The following is a 12,600-nucleotide window of genomic DNA, read 5'->3' on the forward strand; positions in this document are numbered from 1 at the left end:
GAAAACCACAAGGATGTATCAGTATGGAAATTATTGGTTTAATTTCCCTCTTTGCACATAGCACAGACCTGCAGAGGTTGGAGAGCATCCCTTGAGCTGGCCAGGTTTAAACACCCCGTAAATGCAATTTTCTGGTGCAACTTCCTCCAAAAAAATCCCTGTGAAGGCACATGATGGATCCACCTGGATTTGGGCTGTGCCTGGACAACAACTGGATTAAAAAAATACGTTTTCCTACAAAGCCCAGCAGTCTCAGAGCTGTGGGGTCGGGATGGCTGAGCCTGATGGTTTCTGAAACCCAAGAGAACGTTGCTAAATCCCTTTTGCTTCATGGCTGACTTAGGCCAAACTCAAAAATTAGTTAAAACTGGGTTTAAGTTAAGTTTATAACTGGGAACTACGATTGCAAATGGCACAGGAGGAGGTACAAAAGCAAGACCATCAACAGGAGCAGAGAAATCAGGCAAGAGAGACTCAAAACAGAATAACAAGAGCCATTATTTGCAATTTCTCTGCTTCCTGCAGGCCCCAGGCACGGTCCAAGCCTCTCCTCAGCAGCTCTAAGAGCACAGAGCTCGTATCCAGCACATCCAAATTAATGCAGGAGAGTTTAGGAGGTCTCCCCAAGTAATGTCTCCACACAATTATAGCTCAGAAGTCATAACCCCTCCCTTTAATATTAAAGAAAAAAAAAAAAGATATAGCATTTGCAGCCAAAATGTACTGATAATACTGCAATGGCAGCATGGCCCTGAGCCTGCAGCCTTCTCAGAAGTCATTCTCATTAGAGGAAAACCCAAGGATCATCCTCTTTATCCAGTTCTTTGCAGGACATTTAACACTGGAAGGGCAGAGCTATGGAGTTTTTCAAGAGTGGGCGAGGAGAGTTTAAGTGTTTCAACCCCTTCACTGTGCAGGTTTTCTCTGGAAGAGGTGGAGAGCACAAAGCAGAGCTGGAAAGCAGCACTCAGGAGGACACCAGAGGCAAATTCCTACCATGAGGGGTGGGGGGAAAGGCTGCTCACTGTAAATTGTTTTGTCAAATAATTGGAGGAAGGGCCAATGTCTCCTTTGGAAAACTGACAGTAGAAGTCTGTCAGAAGCAAAAACAATGGAGCATTAATTATTCTTAAGTATAAAGGACCTAGAACTCAGTGATCTGCTAATTAAAAACACAAAATATCCTCAATATGGTTCCAGTTCAGTTCTTGGGAGAGCCAACAGAGAGCAATCCCACCCCCTCTAACATTAGTTACAGCTTGTTTTAAGGACTCATCCTTAAAGGCACTGAAATTTAGTGGAAACTGCAGATATTCAGTCCTTCTATTCCATATTCAAATATCTGAGCTCACACAAAATACACAAGAGAGTTTTTATCAACTCGTTCTGTTTCGACAGTTCTGGAAATCACCGAAAAGTAACCGGCAAACCAACTAAACTTCAGCCCTGGAAAAGAGCTCCTTGAAGGCAGCTCTGGAGGGGTTCAAAGGGGTGAAGTTTCATTTTTGTTTTAGCTGGTCATCCAGCTAAAGAAGCAGAAAGCAGCTCTGATGTGTGAGCAGCAGAACAGAATGTCTGTGACGGTCACAACTCCTCTTTTCCTCTCCCTTCCTCTGAAGTGACAACACTGAAAACTGAACGTGCTTGTCTTGATTTCTGCTCCCACGTAGCCAGGGTGTTTTGTGAGGGACAGAAGAAAACTAAGGTTTCTCCAGCCCACCTTTCCCACAGCGTTTTGCAAAGCAGGGAGTGGGCAGATGTTCAAGATAAATCAGGATCTGTAGGGATCCTCCTGCACTGCAGGACCCACAGCCTTTCAGGAGAAGTTCTATCCTCACAATGTGTGCAACCAACCTATCAAGGGATCCACAAAAACCATAATCACAGAATCATTAAGGTTGGAAAAGACCTCCAAGATCATCAAATCCAACCTGTGATCCATCCCCACCTTGTCACCCAGCCCAGAGCACTGAGTGCCACGTCCAGTCATTCCTTGGACACTTCCAGGGGTGGGGACTCCACCCCCTCCCTGGGCAGCCCCTTCCAAAGCTTGACAACCCTTTCCATGAAAAAAATTCCTCCTGATGTTGGAAATGCTGGACAAATGGCCACCTTGAAACCCAAAGCAGAAGGAAAGGTTTTAAATTCACCCTGGGCTGAAGGGAGGCAGCTCCACGGAGCACAATTTTAAGCCTTACGATATCCCAGCTGGGAAAAGGTGCCCACAGCCTTTGCTCCAAGCACTGGGCAGCTCCAAATCCTTTAAGGACAAGCAGAGGAATGGCCACACAGGCTCATGGTCACTGCCAGCTCACTAGTTGGACACCCCCAAACTACAAGGAATATTTATTTCTCCTCTCAAAGCTTTCATTTTCCATTAAATTCCCCAAAAACCCTGGAGCTTCCCCCTCTAAGCCAGGCCAAGGCCCGAAGAGCAGCCTACCTGCATTCCAGTTTCCACCCTGGCTTATTAGCCAGACTGTTTAGAAAACAATTTTTAAATGCCAGCTTTTATGTATTACAGTTTTATTAATCCTGAATGATACATCATAGGTGCAGGACGCATAAAAGGGTTACGGAAACATGGTTTGCATTTTAAAACGCTTTAGTGAAAACAAATGAATTCTCTTTATTAAATGAACTGAACCTTGCTGTGTCCTCCACGGAAAGATTTCAGTATTACTGAATCTCTTCCCTCATTGTTCTTTTTTTCCACCTTATGTTAGGGGAGGAAAACAAGGAGTTCGGCATTTACGGCTCCCCAATGGTTTCTCAGTTTTGAATTAAATAGTCTGTGATATGAACTATCTGGATACACAGAAATGAAGAAAATATTCTCTGTGCATATGCAGAAGAGGCTTCTTCTGTCCAAAAAAAAAAATACAGGTTTCCTAGTTCACCAGCTTCTGGTTTCATGTGCTCAGCCAAGAGTGACAACCACCACTCCACTGGTTTGACTTGATTTGAGATATTGGCAGTAAAAATACATTGCCCAGGTTCTGCTGGAGTCCACAAGAAAGGGAGGCATTACAGCAAATTTACAGGCTTAAAAAAAAAAAAAAGGTATTGATATATTTTAACCTACTGAAACAGAAAACATTTCTAGCAAAAGCCAAATTTCGAATTCAGGTTACGAACTGGAGTTTAGGTGTAATTACAGAGAGAAGGTAGAGATGCTTCACTGCTGGGTTTATCAGCTAACTCAGCCAACAATCAGCTTTTATTCTTATCAAAGATACAGCTGCATTTGCCACTAAACAGATCTGTTTCCCACAAACTAGACATGGCCTCCAGGCTCCAGATAAGCAGGGAATCTGGCCCTGTAGCATCCCAAAGCTCCAAGTACAGGAATTTTAAGACCTTCCTGGAGCAGTATTTATTTAAATTGATTATTGTAAACAAATACAATCTAAATGGACTGTCCCGAAGCAAAGACTCCACATGTTCCTTGTTGAACACCCCGGAGCCCCAGATCCAGTAATGCTCCCAACTTCCAACCACTTTAATCTTCATTTTAACTATTTTATGAGTCATTTATATCCACCTAAGCAAGCTAACACAACGACCCAAAAAAGATCTGAATCCCAGTTTTCCAGGTCTAGAAGCCTCAGAGGGGAAAGAAGATCATACCTCAAGAGGTTACATGCTCCAAACCCAAGGTTTTATGGAGGAAAGGGAGGTTGGAAGGTGAGAGAGAGGGATGGATTTTCCATAACACTGCAATGCCACAGGAAAGGGCCACGTTTAATGTAATCAAGCTCTACATTGCAGCCATATGGAAACAATTTCAGTCAATAAACAACTGCTGCAAAAGGCAGCAGAGGAACAGAAAAATCAGATCCTGGCTTAGCCAGCAGGCAGGAGAGCCACTGGCTGAGCTCTGAGGCTTCCATGGCAAGAAATATCCACGTCCACCAAAACTGCACAGGTTTGGGTCTCCATCACTCAAAACTTCCACACCTCAAACTGCAGGAGCACAAATGGCACAGGTTTGGGTCTCCATCACTCAAAACTTCCACACCTCAAACTGCAGGAGCACAAATGGCACGACTTCTTCCACAGTGCCTTCCCCAGAGATCCTGTGCCCCCGTCCTCTTCCAGTTCTTCCCCTTTCCAAACCTTTCCTCAAAGCCTATCGCCCTTAACAGGCTTCCCGCTCGACAGCCACAAAGGAATCACACATCCCAAACTTTACATACTCTCTGCCTGCAATTTGCAGGTTTCAAAACAGAGACTTTCTAAGGGAGTAAGTCCTTAAAAACACCCACCAGGAAAAAAAACCAAACAACTAACCTAAAACACAACACACTTGGCTTCCTCCTGCCAGTAGGTATTTAAATGAGGTTTGGTTTCCTGATCCCATATTATCCGGGATCCTAAAAAGCCATGGCAAAAATACTGCCTGTCCTACAGCAAAAGGCATTCCTGTGCACTGCTGATTACAGCTGCAACACCCAGGGAGTAAAAGCTAAATCAGTTTGGGACAGGAAAAGGGAAATTCAAGGGAACAAGGCAGCGAGCGAAGGCAGCTGCATTTTCAACAAAAAGCAAGGAGGCACAGTGCTCTGAATAAATCAGAATTTACTGGAGTGTGACACAGGAGTGACACCACCATTTACAAGAATAATGCCCACGAACTGTAGGATAATTCACAAGTGTCTTCAGAAGTGGACACTTGTAAAGGTTGGGAAGGTCTTCACTTCCATGGAATCTGGCAGGAGACCCACCTCAGCCACCCAAAAAGCACTGCCATGTTATACCTGCAGACATCCAGGAACAAAAGCTCTTGGGATGTTCCTCTTAGCAAGCAAAGTGCAAGATTCAAGATATAAAACCCAAATATAATAAGAGTAAGAAAATTTAGGACCCAGTGACTTTCTAGTGGAAGGAAAAACCACTAAAAGTACTGGGAACAGTTTGCTGTTACACTGGGGCAACATGTCATGTGAGGAACCTTCTAAATTCACCAGGAATAAAAGATGATTTCCAGCAAATCCATTAGCAGGGAAACATTTTAAATCAGCCTAAAACCTGAGGAGGGCCTTCCCCCCAGGCCTGGTGGATGTTCATGTCCTGCCAACGCCCAGAAAGGGGATGGAGCAAATCTGCAAAGCTGTAAATCCACCCAGGCAGAGAACAGGCAAAGAAAAACCACGGATTTTCCCAGTGAAGAATTAGGAGAACAAGGACAGCAGCAGTGCCAGTCAGCACGTTCTAATGGCAAATGTCTTGATAAAGGACTAACTTTGTTCTCTGAGATTGCAAATGTAGTTGAACAGGAGAAAGTACATGCACAGAGTGTACCCTGGTTCTGGGGGAAACCCTCGTTTCAGTCAGTCAGCCAGTTCTTCATCCACTTCCTGGCATTGCATCATGCTCATTTTTTTTTTATTTTTTTTTGTTGTTGTCACTAAATTTAAGGTCTGATGCAGCTCAAGGTTTTTATCACTGCAGATAAAAATCTGTGAGTGACACCAGGGCTGTAGAACAACAGGAGGGAAGGCTGGCAGGAAAAAGGAGGCTGAATACCTGCCTTGAGTCAGCCCAGGGAAGCAAAACCCGGCGGAATACAAAGGCCAATTTATAATCTAAGAAATGCAGACTGGAACTGCTGAAGTAAAGAATGTCAGTGCTGGAGCAGGGAGGCTCAGGAACAGCATTTCCCTGGAACCTCTGAAATGGCTGTGCAGCAAAAAAGGGCTATAAAGGCACCTCGGAATTTGGTGTGGATCAGGCCCAGGCCGGAACAGGCCCCTTTTTTGGTTTCCACAATGTTAAAAATAAACGGAGGCCGTGGAGAATCACCGGATGATCTGAGTGCTGGAGAAAATGCCTCAGAGTGAGACTTAAAAGCTCAACTCTCTTCCCTTATCTATCAAGTAACTTGATTACAGAGTGTAAGTACCTTCATGGCAAGAAAGTCCTGGATACTAAAGGGCTCTAATCTTGTCAGGAAAATCCTAACAAGAACCAGCAGCAGAACTTGGACTAATTCAAATTAGAAATCAGCCACTTATAACTACCAAGAGAAGTGATGAGCCTGAAATTACCAGTGATGGACACTTCAGGGCTGGAAAGCTTTCAAATTGTTTTTAGCCAAACATCATTTACTGGTCTCAGTTTCAGAGTAAATGATTAAAATTTAAAGGCCTGTGATACAAAGCATATAAAACGTATCAGGGAAGGCAATTTAATTATCTGTTCTCGCCTTAAATTTTATGAATCTCCAATATGTTAACATCACTCGACTTCTGTGGACCAGGAAATTAAAGAGGGAGGAATAAGTTTCAAGTTCAGCAAGTTCCCTCTTTTTCAGACTTATCACTGAACAGCACCACTCCATCAAACAGATGGAGCTCCCATGAAATCCAAACAGCCAGGGAATGACCCACTACGATGCCTGGAAAGCACGTGGAACACAATTTACTTGGGAAAACTCTGATCAGCCACTTACCTCTCCCAGCTGTGGCAGGAAAAATCAGTATTAGCTTAAATAATTAGTTCTCAACCACAATCTGACACTCGTGTTTATACTCCTGGTGTTTATTATACTCTGCTATCCAGCCAAGAATCTCCACATACTTTGTGAATGTGAAAGCACCTCGACAGCCCTGAAAAGGATTATTTTCATATTACACACTGGGACATCAGCAAGTCAAGAAGTTTGCCCTGGGTCATGACAGAAGACCTAAGGCAGAGCCTAGAAATGAGATTCCCTTGCCAGGAACTTCCCTTTCCAACATTGGAGCACCACTTACATGTCAGAGCTGCTGCACACCCCAAACCCTGGCAGGGAAATCACACAGAGGTTTCTGGTGAAAGCTGACATTGTGATCAGAGGATCTGATCATGGCAGAGAGAAAGTGTCCAAAATAAAGGTCAGAATAAACACCCAAGCAGAAACAGCTCTTGTATTTGATGAACTAACTAAGTGCTTGCTGCCATCAGAGTCCCAGGGAAGAACAAAAAGCAGATTCAGTGCTTGGTTCAGGGCTCGGAGGGAACAGGCAGCTCGAAATGCAGGAAATGACTATATGCTGCACTTCCCAATTGATAGGACAAGGGCTTATCAGGAGAACAAAACTGGTTGTTCACAAGGCCACTGAAAGAGTGCCCACAGTATTGTTTCAGTGGCAGTTATTCTACTGCTGAATTTGAAAATTGTAAGGAAGTGGAAAGAAAAGAAGGGTTTTGAATATTAAGTTCAAAAGTGAGGAGAAGACCAACACCAGGAACTCAGACCAAGTGAGATTCAGGCAAACATAATTAATGTATTTTTTTATACCTGGCTTATAAATTCCTTCCTTCACCCAGGTTAAAACCTCATGGTTTTCATGAATGGGTTTCTCATAAATTTATATAATCTAAATAAACATACTGTACATATGGAGAACGAAAAAAATGCCACCTCTATGCATGAAGCAGGTGTTAAAATTTGTTTCCTCAGGCTGGAAGAAACCCTTCCACAAGCAGCAACACTCCACCCATTGGACAAAGAGACTGGAAGCACCACCTGCCTGAATTCCATGGATGTACACATGAAGTTGGATCTTTTCCAGGGGTATCACAGAACTGATTTAGGGGCATTCACAGGTACAACCTGACCAAGGGCTCTGCCTGGTAAGAAGTTTCAGGCTGGTAATTGCCCTGAAACCAAGAGGAGATGATGAAGTGAACATTAGAGAGGAATTCTGTAGGAAAAAGTGAACTGACCTTCCACACCTCCTGGTTGGCTGCACAGGGAAGATAAAGCAGAGCACACTCTGTCAGAAGCACTGCAGCAGTTCCCAGTTTTAAGAGCACACTTTCACTTCAGACTCTGCCTGCAGCTTTGATTAAGAACTGGGAAAGGGAAATCTGCACACAGACAGGGAGAATAACCAGTTAGAGATGATGATTTTTCTTTTTTTTTGAATTCTTGAAGCAAGTTGAAACAGTGATTGTTCAACCTTTTGGTGTCTGAACCAAAACAGATGATAAACATGCACGTGCATTCCTGAGATAGATCTGAAGCCCAACACTGAAAAAATCCTATTAAATGAAGCAGAAGAAAGAGAGGGGCATCCCTTACAGTCTTGGGAGAAAGTTTACCCCATAGTGCTTTTGACCTGATGGGGGGGATATAATGGATTTAAAAGCAAAAAAATTAACTGAATAACTAAGGATGAGAAGTGTCAATCCACAGAAGTCAATGGAACATGAGAAATCCTCCCATCACTGTAAAAAAATCTCATTGACTTAGGTACTCTTAATGAGCACATTAGGTGACCAGCCAATAAATTCCTGATAAAGTTAATATATATATATCAATATAACATAAAGTGGAATGGATGGGGAAGGGACATCTGTGTCCAACTGCCACTGACTCAGTTCGTGGCCTCTGTGAGTCACTTGGCCCTTCTGCCTCGGTTTCTCTGTTTCTAAAACGCCAATACCTCAGCCAAGCACTTCCAAACCAAGGTACAGAGCATTGTTTTATCATGGAATAGCCAAGGAGGACAGTGGCTCTGCCACAGTGATGGACTGAGAACCAGCAGACCCATATTCAACCAGCCAGCACAGGAGTTCTGGCCATAAATCGATCGCTCCCGACGAGGTTTGGCTTTGTGACGCCGTAACTGTCACGGCAGCAGCTCCACAACTGTGACACGAGCCCTTTGCTCAGCCTGTAGCAACAAGGAGCCCCTGGCAAACCCAACTGCAGCAGCAAAGAACAGAAGCACCCCAAACCCACTAAAATTTGAAGCTGTCTATGAGAAAATCTTCCCCACGTGCTTTTACGGTCACGGGCTAACACCGTGCAAGCGCCCGGTCAAGAGGGGAAGGGAATCGACCACTTGCATGTTTAAAAAAAGACCAGATTTCAAGTGAATATATCTCTTTTTTTAGCAGGCACAACACAAAAATAAACGTGTTTCTCAGAGTGACAAGAGGAAATTTTCAGTTGGTCAGCAACTGCTCCTCGCTGTGGAACCACATGACTGCCCCAACACATCAGAACATTTTATCTGCCAGCCTGCAACGAAGACCACGGAGTTAATAGTTTGCAACCTCCTTTCCTCCACAAGATCTTCAGAGTTGAGTAATAAAATTCCTCACATGATTTCAATGAGAGGGTTCACTTGTCAGGGGGCTGTTTCGAGATAGTGTCATATGTCAGGGAGGTGCTGCTCAGATCAAGTTCTCCAACCTTGTGTTTTCAGGGCTTCAGTGAAAATGAAAAAAAAAAAAACCAAAAAAACCCCAAACAAACAACAACAAAAAAAAAAACCTCCAGGCTCTAAAGTTTGAAACTGGAGGAAAGAGAAATAATCTCTAGATGTTATTTGCAAAATGGGAAAGTTGGCCAATTAATGAGAGGAGGAAGAAAAACCCTGATTTAAGCCCTGGCAAACCCCTGAGATCAGAGACTGATTACGAGTTGTGCCGCTGACTCCGGGCAGGAGCCTGGGCAAGTTAATCCCTCTACACCTTGGTTTGCCACCTGCCAGATGAAAAATAACACTTTCCTTTCATATCCTGTCATTCCTGCTTGCATTGTTCCCCAAATTAAAAGCATTTGTCAAAACACTTATCTTTAGCATTAACACTGGGAATTGCATTCACAGCCTCCACACGCCCGTTTGCATGACTGAGTGCTCACATACAAACTCTTCCTACACTTTGCTCCCCAGCCATCCTCATTTAACAGGAGTCAGAAGGGAGCTTTACTCAATATGGGAATATTAGAATGATGAACACAGTTTATTACTTTATTACTAACCTTATGTATGAAACCAGCTTTAGAGATATGAGTTAGACGCCCCAAAAAATCAAATTCCCCTCCTTACCTCCCAAAAATCCCACTGTAATCACAGTATCAGTCTCACTGCATTGATAACCCACAAGATCAAGTTATCAGCACAGGTATAATTAAAGCTCAATCCCACAAGGACGTGGATGCAAAATCCAATCCCTGCTCCGCTAAAATCAGTATAACACGGAATCAACTTCAGGGACTTCAGAACTGTCAGAGCTGCACAAAGTTATCGACAGGAGGAACAAAGGCATCTTTTTTCTGCAGTAAAATTCCTAACCTGACAGCATTTTGATTTCAAATCCTAAACTTTGAAGAAGATGAAAAATATTTGCCACAGAATCCCAACACTGTAACGTGTCGTTCCGCAATGTCCCTAAAAGCTCTGCACAGAAATCACTGTGAAGCTCAAGCTGCTTTCTTTAGATTAAAATGAGCTGTTGGTCCATGAAAATTGATTGATTTTCTAGCACATTAAACCAAACATCTTCAGAGATCCCTTGGTGAAAGGGACAGCACAGCCTCCTCCTTTCTCGTGGCTCAGTTTCATTAATTCTTCCAGTTCCCCGCCCAAAGACCCAAATTTCACCACTGCCCCACTGACACACAACAAAAAAAAAAAAGAGCAGTCCCAGAAGTTAAGGACAGAACAATTCCTGACAGTCATGCTCATTAAAAATTCATTTTATTAAAAATTAAATTAGCTTTAAAAGTGAATGTCAGAACCCCACTGTTTTCCCAGCTCCAGACAGCGATGAGAAAACATACCAAACACTCCCATGAACTTAGGGATTATCACTATAAAGTAAACACTTCACAATAATTTAATTTTCAAAACACTGGACAGCCTTGAACTTTTAATATCCTTTTAAAAGAGACCAGTAAGACTCACACTGAAACTGCCTTAAAAATAAGCTTTCTGCAGCTGACACCGGGCACAGATTCCATGGAATGATCAGAATCACAATTCTAGAGAGATGCACGTTGTCTAGAAAGGTCAACAAATGAAAGGAACCACTTGAGACTGCTCAGCAAAGCAGTTCTGGAGATAACCAGGCCTCATCCACGCGGGGTTTTCTTCCAGGTTTCCTTACCCCTCCCTAAAAATCCTGCTGTTTCACCTAGGAGAGCATTCCTGGAGCCCAGCTGGCAGCCTGCACACCACAATGTCGTCTAGACCTGCTCCCAACAGTGGGATGACACAGGAGGAAAAACGCTGATGCCTGGTTCTGGTGAGAAGGGGAGGAAGCCCAGGCTGAGTGAAACTCGAGTTTCCTCCTTCCCAGCCTCATGCCCAGGCTCGTTGGGTAATTCTGTCAACCAGACACAAAAAGTTGTGGCCGTCGTGGGGGTGAAGAATCATCCTCACAAAAAGGGGGAAAAGAGCTCTCCCAAACCCCTGTTTTCACCTGCAGAATCAAACCCTGCCCTTTCCGAGCCCGCTGCTCCCAGGACATGCAGACAACAAACACATCCCTGCACAGAGAACATTTTCCATCCCTTCCTTCCTTCTCCCCTGTCTGCATCTCCTGTCTGAGATATTTTCTTGGGAGAGAAATGGCAAAAAGGGAGATGCAAAACGCAGAAATAAATTAAGTTTGTTCTCCGCTGTTGACGGATTTGGTCCTACCACGACAGGAGGGGAAAAAAAAACACGTTAGGAGTGATAAATCCATATATACCTACTCCAAACTACACCCCACTTCCCAAGGGACACGGTATAATGGTAAATAAATATAGATGCAGCTCCTACTAATGAGGCCGGGTACAGCAAGGCCAAGGAAAATGCAATCATCTCGGGGAAAAAAACCTGCCCAGGACTCCTCCTCTCCCATCCATGGAGGAAATCAAATGCCAGCTGCACCATCCCAGGAAGGAAGCAGAGCCTGTACCTGATGAGCCCTGCAGAAATGAGCGAGTCATATCACGGGACTTCAGGCTTTCGTCTGCAGAGCACAATTCCTCGCTCCGGTATTTTACGTGGCATCATTCATGCAAATTGTAGGGTTGTTGTTTTGGGGTTTTTTCCCCACCGGTTTTCTTTTTTTTTCCCCCTCCATCCCCACTAGTTTGAAGCAGGGGCACGTAGGTAGTGTCTCTGAGATCCGCTCTCGCAAACGCGTGCCCTCCCATCAGTTTAACACTTTCCTCCCTATAAAGTTTAAATCCTCGCAGTTTTTGTTCATAAACGTTCTGCACTTAAAAGCCACCGAGTCACACTCCCAGCTGTTACTTGAGCAGAACAAATTGAGAGAGACCTGACTCCACAAACATGCTTAAACCTTCATTTCCTCTTCCTTCTTCCTTCCCCACCCCCAAAAATAGCATTTTTTTTGTCCCCAGCACGAAGGAACTGGGGAAAAAAACCAGCACATGCAAGCAAGGCTTTTCCAGACCTATCGCAAAGAACGAAATGCTTCCGAAGAAGTGCTTTGCAAACATACCAAGAAACGCTCTAACAACCGGGAAAAAAAGAACCCATCGGACAAAACTGAGGTCGAAGAACTCGGCGGGGTCTGGCTCGGGTGTGTGTTCTGCACCTAAATACGCTCGGCTCTTGTTTAGTTTTAACCCCGGAGCAGAGGAAAACACTTCCAGCAGAATCCCCAGCCGCTTCCCCCGACCTGCGGTCAAACACACTGTTCTGCCTCTCTCTCCCCCCCCCCCCCCCCCAAAAAAAAAGATCCCAGGCACGGCTACAAAAGCATTTTACCACTACCCCCCCTCACCTCTTCCCAAGGAGTGCAAAATAAACAAGCGTCTGACACCCCACCCAAGCTCTCCTCGCACATTTTGGGAATGAC

At 44.2% G+C, this 12,600-nt stretch overlaps 1 protein-coding gene across 10 annotated transcripts in view; it reads right to left on the reverse strand.

Annotated features, from left to right (window-relative positions):
* HMBOX1 (homeobox containing 1) overlaps positions 1–12,600 on the reverse strand; it is a 123,385-nt gene that overhangs the window by 109,654 nt on the left and 1,131 nt on the right. The gene's annotated exons all lie outside the window — the stretch shown is intronic.

Source organism: Pseudopipra pipra, chromosome 3, assembly GCF_036250125.1.
Source record: "Pseudopipra pipra isolate bDixPip1 chromosome 3, bDixPip1.hap1, whole genome shotgun sequence".
In the NCBI taxonomy this organism is placed as follows: domain Eukaryota; kingdom Metazoa; phylum Chordata; class Aves; order Passeriformes; family Pipridae; genus Pseudopipra; species Pseudopipra pipra.